This window comes from Equus przewalskii, unplaced genomic scaffold, assembly GCF_037783145.1.
Source record: "Equus przewalskii isolate Varuska unplaced genomic scaffold, EquPr2 contig_R2118, whole genome shotgun sequence".
Lineage (NCBI taxonomy): Eukaryota > Metazoa > Chordata > Mammalia > Perissodactyla > Equidae > Equus > Equus przewalskii.
Genome location: NW_027228718.1, coordinates 8,960 through 24,900, shown reverse-complemented (window position 1 = coordinate 24,900; position 15,941 = coordinate 8,960).

The window sequence follows — 15,941 nt, the reverse complement described above, 5'->3', positions numbered from 1 at the left end:
TTGCATGAAAGACCAAATTTTAGAAAACTGGATTGTATTTTAAATGTACCAGAGGAACTTGTGTTTCTAAGGAGAGGTGTAAAGAATCTTTTTTGTAAAGAAATGAGGCCTTATTGAGAGTCTAATCGTGCCCTAATTGATCTGTTTTCAGAATTGTCTGCTTAAAAGTAAACACACTTGTATTCTATTTACAAACATCATTTAAAGATTTTATTTTTCCTTTTTCTCCCCAAAGCCCCCTGGTACATAGTTGTATATTTTTAGTTGTGGGCCCTTCTAGTTGTAGCATGTGGGATGTCGCCTCAGCATGGCTTGATGAGCAGTGCCATGTCCGTGCTCAGGATCCAAACTGGCGAAACCCTGGGCCACCGCGAAGTGGAGCACGCAAACTTAACCATTCGGCCATGGGGCTGGCCCCTGCAAACATCATTTAAAACTTCCTTCTTGCCACACCTCCTATAGAGAATTAAACTGACTGGCCTGCAATTTCTGCTTCTCTGTGAGTCGGGAGGTGTGGTGAGGCAGGCCTTGGCAGGAGGAGAAGATGACTGGGGCACCAAACAGACTTGAACTGAAATCACATCCCAGATCTACCACTTACTAGCAGGTGACACTGGGCCAGTAATAGAACCTTGTGCGCAGCCTCCTAGGACTGTTGGGAGGGCTAAATGCAACAGTGTTTCCAAGGCATTTAGTGCAGGGCAGGGCACATGATTGGAACTAAAAAAAAAGTCATTTCTTTTGCTCCACTTTTCAGTGTTCAAGTATTCCCTTTGTCTCCTAGGTATCCTTAGGAAATGATTACTGCTAGCTCTCTGGAAGCCCATTTCCCTGCACATCATGAGGGCATCACCTCAATAGACTTCTTTCTATAAATTCTCTGTAGCCAGGTCTCTCCTTACCTCACCTAGTTTTTCTCCTCCTGGGCTACAAACACCCCAATGGGATCTGTCTTATTGTTGCCTCTGCTTAACAAACAAGGAATACGAGGCTCAAAGAGTTCAAATGCCTTTCCTCAAATCACACAGTAATTAAGAGGGAGAACTGGGGCACAAAGTACTAAGCCAAGACCCTTAACCACAAAGTTTTGCTGCAACACAGGAACTCATTTGATTCCTCTACTTATACTGGAGTAACAGCCAGGTAATAATCACCACTGAATCTACCAAATTTATGGTGGATTTCTAGAATCTGAGAGTTGGAAATATCCCAACAGAGCCTTCAGTCTTCAGGTTTCTTACTGCTATAAGGACACAGTGGCCCAGAGAGAGATGGAGTGATTTGCTCAAGGTCACAAATGGAATCAGTGGCAGAGCCAGGAGCAGAATGAAGGTTCTTGGATTCTATTATTCCATGTCAGGTCACTGACTCCCAAGTTTCTCTGTAAATATTCCATCTCCATTGCCTCATATCTCAGAATCTTCATCCTTCTAGAGTGGGTCTGGATCCCTAAGGACAACAAAACCCAGAGAGTTCAGTAAGTAGATGGCTTTGGCTGTTGCCAACAGAATTCTTTCCAAAGACAGAAGTGTAGCAAGAGCCTTGGAAGGCTGCCCACAATTCTGGTCTCATGGAGACAGCAGGCTGCAGAGAAATTATGACTGGATCTGGCAATGAGTAAGGCTATATGATTGGTATAAGGTGAATGACCTGACATAGAGGGCAATATCCAGTACTGAATAGGGTGATGGAAAAGAGGGTAAGTTGGAAGTAATTCTTGATGATTGCCTTCTTCTGGACATGGGAAATCTGTTCATTTACCAGCTTTTTGTTAACACTGGGTTTTGGTTCTTTCTCTATAATGAGATACGGCTTTTTGCAGATTCTTGTCTTACGGCGTTCTTCTTATGCTAGTATGGTGGGGCCATTCTCCAGCCCATTCCCACACTACAGGTCAAGGCCTTGAAAGAATGATATTTAGCTCTTCACCCTAGATTGCCCCCACTACGGTGAAGAATTGCATCACAGCCTGGCTCAAACAAGCAACTTCTTTGTGGAGGAGGAGGCTTGTTTTGCTGAAAAAACAAAAACAAAAAAGAGAACAAAAGCCTCTTATATGGAGCCAAAGGCCTCACCTGTATGTTTACCTGTTCCCTCATTAGCAGGGCTTCCAGGTCCTTATAAGGTAAGCGTGTTACAACTGCCTGGGAGTCCAGAGAGAGGTGTTCTCATGCAAGTTACACATCATCTTTGACTCAGTTCGCCCAAGTAAGAAAATTGTTGGTTTGTTTCGATTGTCCCCAAAGTTCTTTGCAAGCTTTAAAACTCTATGAGCTATTAGCAGTTCTTACCTATAAACTCATGGCAACTTATCAAGAATCCTAAGAAAAAAATAAAATAAAATACAACATGATGATTATAGTTTAAAAAAAAGAACATAAAATGTTATCTTATATTTTAATGGTTGCATAAGATATGTGACCTTGATAATTTTAACTGGTTCCCTTATGATAGGTATTTCAGTTATTTCCTACTTTCTGTCATTGTAAGCAATCCTGCAAAGAATATACTTATACAACATCATTTCACGTATCTATGTGTCTATTGGTGGAACAAATGCTTAGAAATCTATTCAAATACTATTCCCTGTGTTTTCTTTTTGCACACGATGTAAATGTTGGATGCAAATGGTCCTCAAAAGTTATATCTAAAAGTTGAAATTGCTAAACACACACATTTAACAGAATGACAGTCATGATCTGTAACATTCATGGATCAAATAAGTAAAATTTATAGTCATCAATGATGAACAAATTAAGTGATCATCATGTATGAGTTCCACACAATCATGCATTTGAAATAATATAAAATTTTAAAACATTTTATCTGGATGTTCAAAGAACAAATGAAAAAATACTCAGAAAATATCAGAATTTTTAAGAATATCTACTGATGATAACAAATAACAATTTTCAGTTATGAAATATTAATAGAACTTAAAAAAAGATGATGTGTGTATCTTTGCAATTTAGATTCATAGTCTTTCTTGTGAAACCTGTCTACTGAAGTGAGAAGGCAACTTTTAAAAAATCTTACAAATCACAAAATGAAGCTTTGGGTGGCCAAATTTGCAGGGTCCTAACTTTGGACACAACCACAGGAGACGAGATAGCATTATGTAATAATTAGTGATATACATATATGTTATTACTTTAACACAAAATATGAAAAATAGATGTTTATTTTCAGTGATATATTCTCAATTTTTTCCTTTTCTGTTTCATAAATGTTGTTGTTTAAACAAAACAACAATAGGAGTAGTTAACAGTGGCAAATAGTAATAATTAATAGTAGGACAAATTATATCGTATGTGTGAAAAAACATAATGATACTTTTATAATGCTTCTCTCTGTCCTCTTATATGGCAATTTATTTTAATTCTTTTTAAAAGACTTTATTTGATTTTTGATTTTTGTTGGCCATATTATCGTTTATTCTTAACATGCACAAATGTAAAATTTTACAAAAAGAGAATGCAAATAAACCAGGACTAATTATACAGATATTACCTAAATTTAGTGGAAACAAACAATAACTTGCTTCATTCTGTCTCAAGATGCAGTAGGATATTTTATTCTTTCTGTTTCCTTTTCTATTATTTCTTCTCTAAACTGCCTGCCTGTGGCCTTTAGGACATCCTCTTTTTTTTTCTTTTATGTAGTGGTTAAACAGAATACAATCAAACTTAAAATTTACTTTGAGGGGCCAGCTTGTGACCAAGTGGTTGAAGTTTCACATGCTCGACTTCAGTGGCCCAGGTTCACGGGTTCGGATCCCAGGTGCGGACCTGCTCCACTCATCAGCCATGCTGTGGAGGCATCCCATATGCGAAGTAGAGGAAGATTGGCACAGATGTTAGCTCAGGGCTAATCTTCCTCAGAAACAAAACAAAAAAAACCTTTGACTTGCAACTCTGCTCTTATCAAGCCCCCATTAAACTGATTCCTGGTGTCAGTCCAATGTGATGACATCAATATCCTTTCAACAAAAGCATTTAAGCATTGATTTTACTTATTAGTAACAGCAGATTTTTGATCTGTAGGAATGGGTTTGTATGTCACCAAAAATATTCATCCACTTTCTATCTATAGGCATGTTTTATCTGTCAATCATGTCCTTCACATCTATAAATTCATCCTATAGGCTCTCCATGTCTAAAATGTCTGGAATTTCCAAACACACTGTAGTGCATTCATATGTAGAATCACTCTTTCTCGGGAAAGATGTTTTCAAAGCTCAGAGGAAGTTTGAACTTGCAAAATTAAAGTTGGATTTTATATCAGTTACATTTTTAGTAAAGGAGTCGAGAAAGTTCTATTAAACTTGGCTGCCCTTTACTGGTGACTTTTTTTTCTTGATTTCCTAAGCAGTCTTATTTCCAAATTGAGTCATATTCATAGCTACATGAGTTTTTGCTGCAACTTACACATAACATTGAACAAATCAGGTGCAGTCAGTCGATACTTTCCTAGGCTCTTTATGGCCTCTTCAAAGATCTTGAAACTTTTTCGAGAAACAGCAATTAAATCTCATCTTCAATATATTTCCAAACATGAGAAGGATATTTTTCTTGTTCCACACTTTGAAAATATAATATTATGGGCAGGCCGACATTTTAGCATCTTTTCTATGGTCGGCATCTTCTAGACCCGTTTCTCATTAAAATCTTATTACATGCTTCTGCATGATTTGAGAAAATTAAAAAGTGACCACAAATTTTCATTATGTGAGCATCAAAATCACAGGTAAGCAAATCATACTCCTTTTTTTTATCACTATTGTGGACAAATTGTGCAGGACATTTAGCAGGTAAGATCTTTTAATTTTACTTGGTAAAATGTTTGTCGACTGAATGGAATATGCCAAATTTTACATTTGCCCTGTCTTTGCAATATGCAGATAGATGAGAAAAATCTAGTTTGTATTTGGACAGGATATGAACAATCATTTGTTTTATGTGTCTGTGGTTCATTTAAATTTCCATAGGAGGGGCTGGCCTGGTGGTGCAGCGGTTAAGTTCGCATGTTCCGCTTCTCAGCGGCCCAGGGTTCACCGGTTCGGATCCCCGGTGCGGACACGGCACTGCTTGGCCAAACGCCACGCTGTGGTAGGCATCCCACATGTAAAGTAGAGGAAGATGGGCATGAATGTTAGCTCAGGGCTAAGCTCCCTCAGCAAAAAGAGAAGGACTGGCAGTAGTTAGCTCAGGGCTAGTCTTCCTCAAATAATAAATAAATAAATTTCCATAGGATTCAAGAAGACCATTTGAAACTCCATCATTCAAATTAAAGTACATAAGAGCTAGGGGGGACATTTTGTTGTTGCTGTGAATTGACACATTACTTGACATGCTGTAAAAGTACCATTGTTGATTAGATCTGACAGAATCAGCTCTACACTGTGAGGACTCAACACATCTGTAATCACACTTTTCCTTTTCATTTATCTACCTTTTATTACAATCTCTGAATCTGGATATGTAACTTTACTTAGTTTCATAGAGAGAACAAAGAAAGAAAATGATAATGTGTGTTGGTTCAGAATGTTATGCCCAAGCTAATTCAACAGCCCCTGCTTTCAGGTGGATATTGGTGTCTTTTTGGGGAGTTTCTCGATTGCCTTCACATCCATTTGTCCACCGTGCCTGAGACAAAATTCTTTTCTATATTTTGTGTAGTATGTTCTGTTTTTGTCATTTACCTCTCTAATCCAGTTGTATATGTTCCTCCCTCTGTCATTAAAAAACAGAATAAGCATTCTTTGGGGTCACGCTGGCGTTGGTATTGTAATCATTCTCCTTTTGATTACCTGAATTCTTAGAAAACATAATCCCAATACTCACAATGTTCAAAGTTAAACTAGTGCTGCCTCAATACAAATAACAACTGATGCCAACTCAAAGTAAAAGACAGACTGTTAACACTCAAGATTGCAATATACTTAAATTTCACGGTTCCTTTAAGGTAGATATTTGGGTATTTGCTACCTGTTGTCATTTCAATCAATACTGCAAGAATACCTTTGTACAACATGATTTCACAGGTCTTTGTGGCCTCCAGGCCCACTCTCCACAGCAGAAAAAAGATTACTTGGCGTGGGGGTCGGGATGGGGGTGGGAGGTTGCAGGGATGGCAACTCCCTGGCAGGAATCCCTCAAGGACCCATCAGAGTCTGATCTCTGGGAGTTAAGTGGAGAGAGGAATATTATTCTGGAGTGTGGGGAGAGGAAGCGTAAGCAAGGGCTCAGGCTCAGATAGGAGAGCCCAGGCACTTGCCAGCTGTGTAAGCTCAGATAAAACACCTAACCTCTCTGAGCCTTAGTTGTGTCATCTGTTAAACAAAAATGGAAATAATAATAATCCTAACCTGTTATGAACACTAAATCATACTATATATAAAGTAAAGGATCTTTATGGCAAGCTTTATCTTTCACACCTCTCTTTCTGTGTCCCCACTTTAAAATCAGCCTATAGCACAATGCCTGATACTTAGAGTAGAGGAAAAGAGGACACGTCTGTCTTTCAAAGCTCTCCCAAAGTTATTGCTCAGTTCACCGGATTGTCCCTCCTAAGCAGTTCATGTATGTGAGCATGCATTCAACACATGTGCGTGGGTCCTTTAATTGTATTACTGTGCTGGGTTGTGCTGTAAGAAACACAGCAAAACGATTGGTGTTCTCCGGGAGTTTAGCCCAGGAGATTTTTCCTTCTCTTTCACAGATCCACTGTCCAAGGCCACAACCCCCACAAAAGCTGCTGTCTTCAGGGCTTGTTGCCCTTCCTGTCCAATCCCAAGAATACTCCTGCTCATCAGTGAGGGTGTTTAGTGCAACATTTAATCTCTCTGGGGCAGTCATGCACATCCTCTCTAAACCTCGGGATTAGAATTCACTTCTCTCAGGCTTGAGGGTAGTATCTTGTAGATGCCTTTCCCAAATGGATGTCAGTGATTTTAGGATGTCAACGGGATTCCATAATCCATGTGAATTTTCAGAGTGAGTACAGATCAACGTGGTCTTGGAGAAAAGAACCACCCTAACCGTCCTGTAGCTCAGAGTGACTATAGGTTGAGAATTTCAAATAAGAGTCAGTCTCCTTCAGAGGAATATGTTTGCAGGAACCTTTGCCTGGGAGACAAGAGAGCAATGCTGTTACACTTTTCCATCATTATTAGCTGCATTTGTAACCTTAAGCAAGCTACACGTCATCTCTACAACTCAGTTCCTCAAGTAAGAAAAGAGCTGGTTTGACCTGTTGGCAACCCGGGACAACTTAGCAGTAATCCTAATGAGGTTACTTGGCCTCCAAGTCAGCTAATGGCCACATAGCTGAGTGGAAATGCCACCGCCACTCTCACGGTTCTAACTGCCCCAACCTCACAGCGGAGAAAGAGGGCTTATTGTTTTCAGGCTAGCATTTTCACAGCTAAGCTCTGGGTATAGGAGCCTTGAGAAGGAACCTCAAAAGATGGGATGACCCACTCAAACTGCGGGGCCTTTTGGTATGTTAGTTTGTCTTCTTCTGGAGTTTTCAAAGGACTTTTATTAAAAATAATATAATAATAACAAGGATAGCAGGATTTTCCAACACCAGAGAACTTGGACCTGTGTAAATATTGGAGATTTAGATGTGGAATTTGGATAGATTGCACCAGAGGGTGGAGGAGTGCACTCACAAGGTGGCAGTGAGGTGAGAGAAGCAGAAATGGGGTCACTAGTGGGTGCCTAGGAGGACTTTGAGGGGAGGCAGGGTCAGAGAGAGGAAATAGTCTGCCCTCCTGCTAGTGAGTGAGTGGGTGGCACAGGGAAGATGAAGGCCTCTGATGGCCTGAGGGGCAGCCCCTCCTACCCCCCCTTGCTTCCTCCCCTCCATCTGAATTACCCATTGTCTTGTGTGTGCCTCCTTAGGCAGAAATCTGCAGTGGAGTAAGGAGAGCTCAGTGGCCCTGGAAGTCCCAACAGCATCACCCCTACCTAACAGACAGTCATTGCCTCCACATACTGGCCTGCTCCACCCAAGCTGAACCTTGTGATTCTGATCCACCTCTTGACAATAGAGCACTGAGGTCTACAACAGGGAGAGGGAGCAGGTCCTCAGGATTCCACAATGACTCCGAAGTCACCCCAGGGGTCCTGCCCCAGCTGCATCCCCGGAGTTGGCTTTGGTCTGGACCGATCTCCAAGGATCTGGCCTCCCTCCTGGTTTCCCCTTGCTTTATACCCAGCTCAAATGTTCCCTCCTTCAGGAGGCCTTCTCTGACCCTCCGGATCTGGAGGGGAGGGGGTCCCTCGGAGTACAGCAGCACTACACAGGCAAGGCCCTGCTGGGCCCAGCCTCTCTAAGAAGAGTCCTTTTGGGTCCCTCAGTTTGGACCCTGCCCCAGCCCCTCACCCTCTCCTAACCCTGCCCCTTTTGTCAGCAGAGGGAAGGCTGCGTGAAGTGACTGCCCACAAAGAAAGAAGTTGTCCTGTGGCAGTGTAGCTGGAAAACACGTCCAAATCTCAATCATATAAAAGTACCTGGAGGGAAAAGTCTTTGGAAATGCAGACTAATTTAGAAGGAAAGTACTTTTTTTTGGTCCCCCTAAGTAAGGACATTTGCTCAGCCATAGCTAACAAAAGAGTTGCTCATTTCTGGGTTAGCAGACCTAGATGGAAATGCTGACTCAGTCATTTGCTAGTTGTGTAACTAGGATGAGGCACAATAATTTATGTCTCTTACAATTTATCAGCTAATGCTGGTGCTGAATGCTGATGCTGCTGGTATGGGGACAGGACTTTGAGAACCACTGCTGTGGGTTAATGTATAAAGAACCACAGGTCAAGGCCATCTGGCCTTAGTAGCAGGAACCCTTTCTGAGGTGGCTGCTTTCCCAGAACTATTTTATTGTGGCTTCTCTTATGGTTTTCTAACTGCAGCAGGTGTTGGGGGTGGTTTGGGGTGGAGTGGAATAGGAAAGAGAGGGATCTGGAAGAAGCCCGCATCTGTGCTCCTGGCGCCTCAGGACCTTTAAAATGGGCCCCCTGCAACCTCACGCAGCATCTTTCTCTCAACCTGGGCCTCTTCTCCTCGGTCACCTCACTTCTCTGAGGCCAGCATTCCAAAAGGCAGACTTGCAGCCATTGCCTGCCCCTGACTACTTCTCCAGGGAGAATGCTGTGAACTGGGTTTAGGTCTTTGGGGACCCACATTGCCTGCCAGCCTCCTGCCCCCTCCCCACCTGGATCCCTTCTTTTGCTCCTTTTCTTCCCTGTGCCCCAGCTCTTAGCTGGTCTGCCCCCAGCCTTCAGAAGCAGCAGCCTCAGACACCACTGCTGTGTGCACTCTCCTGCTCACAGACCCACGGTGACTCCCTGTGGCCTCTTGGTTTTTCAAAATGGAAACTTCCCAACTCACTCGAACTCCCCCCACCCAAATATGCCCAGCCTCATCTTCACTTTCTGCCCTTCGTGACTCTGGTGCTTCAACCGCAGAAGCCTCTGTATTGTCCCTGTCTGTGAGAGAACATACATGAAAATACCCAACATGTCAGCTCAACTCCTTCCTTTTCCTATGGATTCTCATTTTAAAACATCTCCTAGCACAGGCGTTCTCAAACTTTTAGTGCCATGGGACCCTTTGGCAGCTGGATGTAGCCTGTGGCTTCCTTAGGAGAATAATATTTGTTTATAATAAATGCATAAAATTAAATATGCAGGATTATAGCAAATTTATTAAACTGAAATATGGGCTTGCAATTTTTTAAAAAATACTGTGATTTGATAACATAAGTATGTCTTTATTAATGCATTAAATAACAGTATCTAGTGATGGACAGAGTAACTACCATAATTTCAAAGCAGTGATGAGCATAAACAATACTTTGAGAAGTGTGAAACAAATGTAACATGATATGAAAATCTTTATTGGTGACATTGTCACATGTACTACTAATATTACTGTGGTCTCTTGCCTAGGTTCATAATTGAAGGACATGCTCAATTTAAGGCAGAGGTAGGTGAAAATAAAGAAAGACACTGGTCTTTTTCCCATGCATATGCACAGACCTCTCTGAATTCGATATTCTGACTGCTCTTGCTTCATAATGCCCTGAGCACTTTGTCTGCTTAGTGGGCAAATGTATTACAAACCATCTATTAAGTGCATATTATGTACTCTTCTCTACACGCATTAAAATGTATCCTATCACTGGTAGTGCAAGGTAGCTATCATTATCCACACCGGAAAGTTGGAAAAACGGAGGGATCATTTCACATTGACTCAAGATCATACAGATGAGAATGAAGCCCTGGAGCCTTCAGAACTTTTGACACAGTGCTATAATCTGTCTCCTTATCATTTTTTTGCTCCAGCTCTTTAAATGGTAGAATGTAATTGGAGCATGTGGCTCAGTTCACTATGTTTCCACACAATTCTGAGTAAATTACTGAGTATTTGTGGGGGGGAGTCAGGAAACCTCATTCATTGAAGAAGCCAACAGACTGCATGTCCCAGTAGGGGAGGGGTGAGGACGCTGGAGCTATAACTGGAGGATCCCTTCAGGTCTGACTATGCAGAGACTCTGAAAGAGGGGCTTACCTGGAGGCTCAGCAGAAGGGCATGAATGTGGAGTTGATATTCAAACAGTACACACCAGTAACCATAATTTTTTTTTTAGTACTGAAATATTTCCGTGCCGGTAAGTATATATAATAGAACCTGTGAGAAGTTTTAAGGTAATGACATAAATTTTCACATAAATCATTAGATGTCATGCTGACCACTGCTAAATGGGCATCCTATTGCAGTGACATCTGAGAAACATCCACGGTGCTTATTGACTGCAAGTTTGACCTGTCTCATGGTAGCCAGTGCAATTGCGTTTTCCACTTTTTATGCAGTACTCAATGCTTTAGAACAAGTCACTACTTCGTCATTATGTTTAATTTACATAATTGGTACTGCTGCTGAACACATTGGTTTTTTTGTTGATTTTTAAATTTTCAGTTATTGTTAGTTCTCGTTGAAGAATAGTTATAGTTCTTTTCAATGGGTAGAATATTTTGATATCTAAAATTTTAAGATTTTTAAATAAGAAAAGCAAAAGCATGCAGAATCAAGAGAGCACCAATTTTAAATAATTATCTCTACCGTTATGTTAAATGTAAAGGGCCATGAATCTTCTGAATCTCTGGGAGAATAAAAGAGATTTTATAATAACAAATGAACTGCTGCCTGGCTCATCTCAGAGCATTGTGAAAAAAGTAGAATAGTCTATATCATCTTTTGGACAGTGTAAGAATCTGTAAAAAATAAGACAATGTATATATCTGACATGAAAATCCACCCGATTATTTAATTTTAGGAAGAAGTGGTTTATTTTATGTACCAGGTTTTAAAATTAATATTTTAAATAGATAATATGCACAAAGCAGAAAATTCAAAAAGTACAAAATTGTATGTAGTGAAATATTTCCCTCCCTCTCCTGACCCCGGGCCCTAGCTTCTCCCTGCCAGAGACAGCTACTATTTCTAGTTTCATGTGTATCTTTCCAGAATTATTCTACGGAAATACAAATCTAAATGGGTACTGTCTAGTTCATTTTTAACACAAATGGCAGCAGTGATATAAGCATTGTGCTTGCCAGTGTTTTTAAAACTGACATATATCCTAGAAAGCATTCCATGTCAGAACATAAAGAATTACAAAGTTACAGTTGTGTAGGAGGTATAAGTCTGGATGTCTAATGTACATGGTGACTGTAGTTAATAATACCACATGGAATAATGGAAATTTGCTAAGAGAATAGATTTCAGGTGCTGTCACCACACACACACAAAATGATAACTGTGAGGAGATGATATGTTAATTAGTTTGACTGTAGTAATCATTTCCACGTGTGTATGTATGTCAAACCATGAGATTCTATACCTTAAATATATACAATACTTATTTGACAAGTCATTCTTTAAAAGTGCAATAGGGTGATAGTAGCTTTTTTTTTTTTTTTTTTAAAGAACATAAAGAGTTGCTTTATATTTCAGTGGCTGCATAAGATTTCTGACCTTGATAATTTTAACCAGTTCCTTTATGGTAGATATTTTGGTTACTTCTTACTTTTCGTTCTTGCAATCAATGCTGCAAAGAATACACTTGCACAAGGTAATTTCACACATCTGTGTATCTATCAGTGGGACAAATACCTGGAAATTTATTCAAAAGCTGTTTCCTGAATGTCTACTGAGTGCCAGGTTGAGGACTCACACTCAGGATTACAACACGCTTAAGTTGCACACTCAAGTTGCATCACGCAAAGTGACGCAACAATGCATGATCCATTGTTGTGAACCCCAGTGGTTCACGTGGTTGTCAATATCAACAGTCAGGGCACAAAACAGCCACAGCAACCAGGGGAGGCTGTAATCCACGCGGTATCCATTGGACACTAAAAGCACTGCTGCTTTCAGCCCCAATTTTGGGGGCCGCCACAAGAGCTCTGTACTTTCCCCCCCAACTTTCCACATCCATCTGTGAAAACCAGGACTTTTCATGTCCCAGGGAGAGGCTTCCCAGGACACAGCGCTTTCGGTGCTAAAATCGGGATAGTCCTGTGCCAACCGGTCAGTTGGTCGCCCTTCAACTGTTTCAGCCAAAAAGCTTTGTAAAATTTTACTTAAAATGTGAAACTTGGAAGGAACACCATCGGAAATAACTTACCAAACTTTATTGTCTGTGCTTGAGAGAATGGACTTAATGAGAAAACACCCAGATGAACGTGTATTGGAATTTGAAAAGATGTTACCAGTGTAAGGCTGGGGAGAAAGTCTGGAATTTTAGGCCACATGTCAGATAATTTCCCAAATGTTTTACTTTGGTGATAAGTTGTCATGTTCAGTTATCTCTGGCTGGCGCACAAAAAGATGTAAAGTAAATATTCAAAAGTCTTTTCCGTATAAACTTTATGTTTACCACCATATTTCAAATAACTACACATTGAAACAATGAAAATAGGAAGAATACTTGGACCTCGACAGGCTCCCTATAGCGATGGAGCTGCAAAAGAGTTTAGAAATTATATCAAGCCATGTCTGTATACTTCAATAGAAATTGACTGTTAAGCTACAAAACTTCTAGCATGTGTTAAATCGTTTGATCATAAATAGTTTGTTCAGGGGAAAAAAATGAATATATTTAAATTTTTCATTTCTCTGCCGATGTATGTATTGAGCTAAATGACCATGCTGTTTGTAAATTATTTTGAATATCATCTTTGCATGTATATGGTCTCAAGGTTTCTTTCCCATGCAGGCCCTTGTTTAGAGGTGGAAGGGGTTCTGGAAATCAGGATAGATTCCCTTCAGCTCTCAGTTGCTTCCCTGATTCTTCATTGGGATTTATCCTATTGCAGCTCCATTTCCAACCATCTTGAGTGCCCAGGAGCAGGGGTTGGCCCACTCTGTATGAGCTGGATGGTAAGAAGGGTAAGTGACTCCAGTGTCAGGTGGCAACCCTAGATCATCTTCTTTTCTTCTCCTCTTGCCAGCCCCCACCTCACAGTTTGCCAGTGATTGAGAGACTTGAGGCTCCTTCCATCTGCCAACAGAGTCGATCAGACCCATGGAGATCAAATGCTCTGGATTTTCAGGGACAGGTCTAACTACATCTAAATTTTATCATTTTGAAAACTACAATTTGTTTAATGTGTGGGCAAATATGATTCAATTTTTATATCTTTATGAGGACTCATGTGCCTACATTCACAAACCAAAATAAAGTCAAGAGAAAAAAAGCAGGACATAAAATCTTATTTATGGTATGACCTTGGCCATCTAAAACATGCATATGCACAGAATATAAGAGGGGAGCAAATACATTGCAGTACAAACCGTGGGAATTTATGGGGATGCGATAACATTCGACTTTCTTTCCTCTTTCTTTATTTCCACAAACTAATCTAATGTGCCTATGTTATATTTTCAATGGAACATCCAAAAATAATAACACCTTTTTCACATCACTTTTTTCTATTTTTGTTTTTAAAATATAGGTTTTGTAGAACGGGACAGCTTCTCACCTCCCCTTTCTGTCGAGGATCCATCCCATCTACACACATACACAGGCACATATGCACACACACACACACTGGCGTATACAGACAGGTGCACACAGGCACACACACAATTTTGGGAACTTGTCTCAGTTAGCACCCTGTTCTACCACTAGCGCAGCAGTGAACAGAGGTGTGACATTTGGTGGGGCACTATGGAAAGATTGCCACCCCCTGTCCCAGGGTAATGGATCGCCAGGGATAGAGGACCCCCTAGGCAGAAGTTCCTAAAGAGTGCAAGATTCCTTTGCTATGTTGCTATTGCCTTGCAGATGGTGCTGACTTTGGTTAAGAGGTGTGCCCTTGGTTCTGACCCCTAAAAACCTCTCTGCACCTCAGCTATTTTCTCTACCAAGCTTACATATGAGAGAGTTAATGATTCCTTTCACCTCGTTTCTTCTAGGTAAGAAAATTTCAAGCGCACCACCCTCAACGTTCTCACCAGAGGTGCGTGTTATTGTTTACATAATTTGCTGCATGTCCTTCAACAAGAACAAAAAAAGTGATTTCTAAAAAATAAAATACGTTTAAAGACTCAGGAAGACATCCCCTTCTTTCAAAGTACTTTCTTTGGGTAAATAAACATTGCTTCAAGTTGCAGAGCCATTTCCAGCACCATTTGCTTAAGGATGGCTTATTTCTGCCAGAATCTACAACTGGCATGACATCTATGAATATGTGATTGCTATTTCACAGGCATTTTCCATATTTCACTTGCTATTGTTCCCGTGAACGTGACTATTTCTTATTTTTTGTGTTCCTCATCTCTTGCCCCCACATTACCCTCTGTAATGCAAGCATTTCATTTTTTATTTTTAATTTTTATTATGGAAAATTTCAAACACATAAAAGCAGAAAGAATAGTACAATGCACTCCACGTACCCATTAAGTTCAAGAGTCATCAACTTCAGCAATCATTAACTTTCTTCAATTCTTGTTTCATCCTATCCCCCATCATACTAGAAAAAAAAAATCTTTTCTTTTTTTTTCCTGGAGTATTGTGAAGCAAAGTGTAGACATCAACCCATTTCATCCAGAAATACACTTTAGATAAGTGTATTAGATAAATTTATTTTATCTAAATAGATAAGGACCAGTTTTAACATAACCGCGGCACAATATCATATCCAGGAAAATGACCAAGACAGACTTAAAGTCATCCGCTACCCAATAAACTTGTTCATTTCCCCAACTGTCTCACAAATGTATTTGTACATTTCATTCGATCAAATTAGAATCTGAAAAATTCCACACATTGCATGTGGTTATGTTGCTTAGAGTCTTTTAACATATTACATCTTCCCCTCAGCATTTCCGTGCCATTTATTTGTTGAAGAAACTATAATCTGCTCACTTCTTGCCAGGACTGGAGAAACAAAGGAGTCTTGGTTTAGAAGCCCGGCTGGGGCACGATGGCAGTCATGGTTTTCCTGGTCCTTGGGCCAGAGGGTTGGGTCTAGGCAGCTTTTGGGTCATTCCTTTCTTCTTTTTTCTACTTTAAAATTTTTCTTTAATGTGCTTAGTGTGTATAACTTTTATAATGAAAAATAGAAATGTAAATAGAAACAAAGATCCTTAATCAGACCATGTGCGCTGGTTTTTATTGTCCTTGTGGAATGGGTACATATTCCACATTCCATTCATAAGAATTAGGGCCCATCTCTCCCCATCAAATTTTGACCCACAAACATACACACCAGTCCTGGGAACTGTCTCAGTCAGTTACTTTCCGTCCTTACCTCCAGTGCACCAGAAGAACTGTGGTAAATCTTGGCAGGACCCCTCAGAAAGGTTTCTCGCCTCTACCCAAGAGGGAAGATTCTTAAACACGTCCCTGCATATTCCCAGGAAAT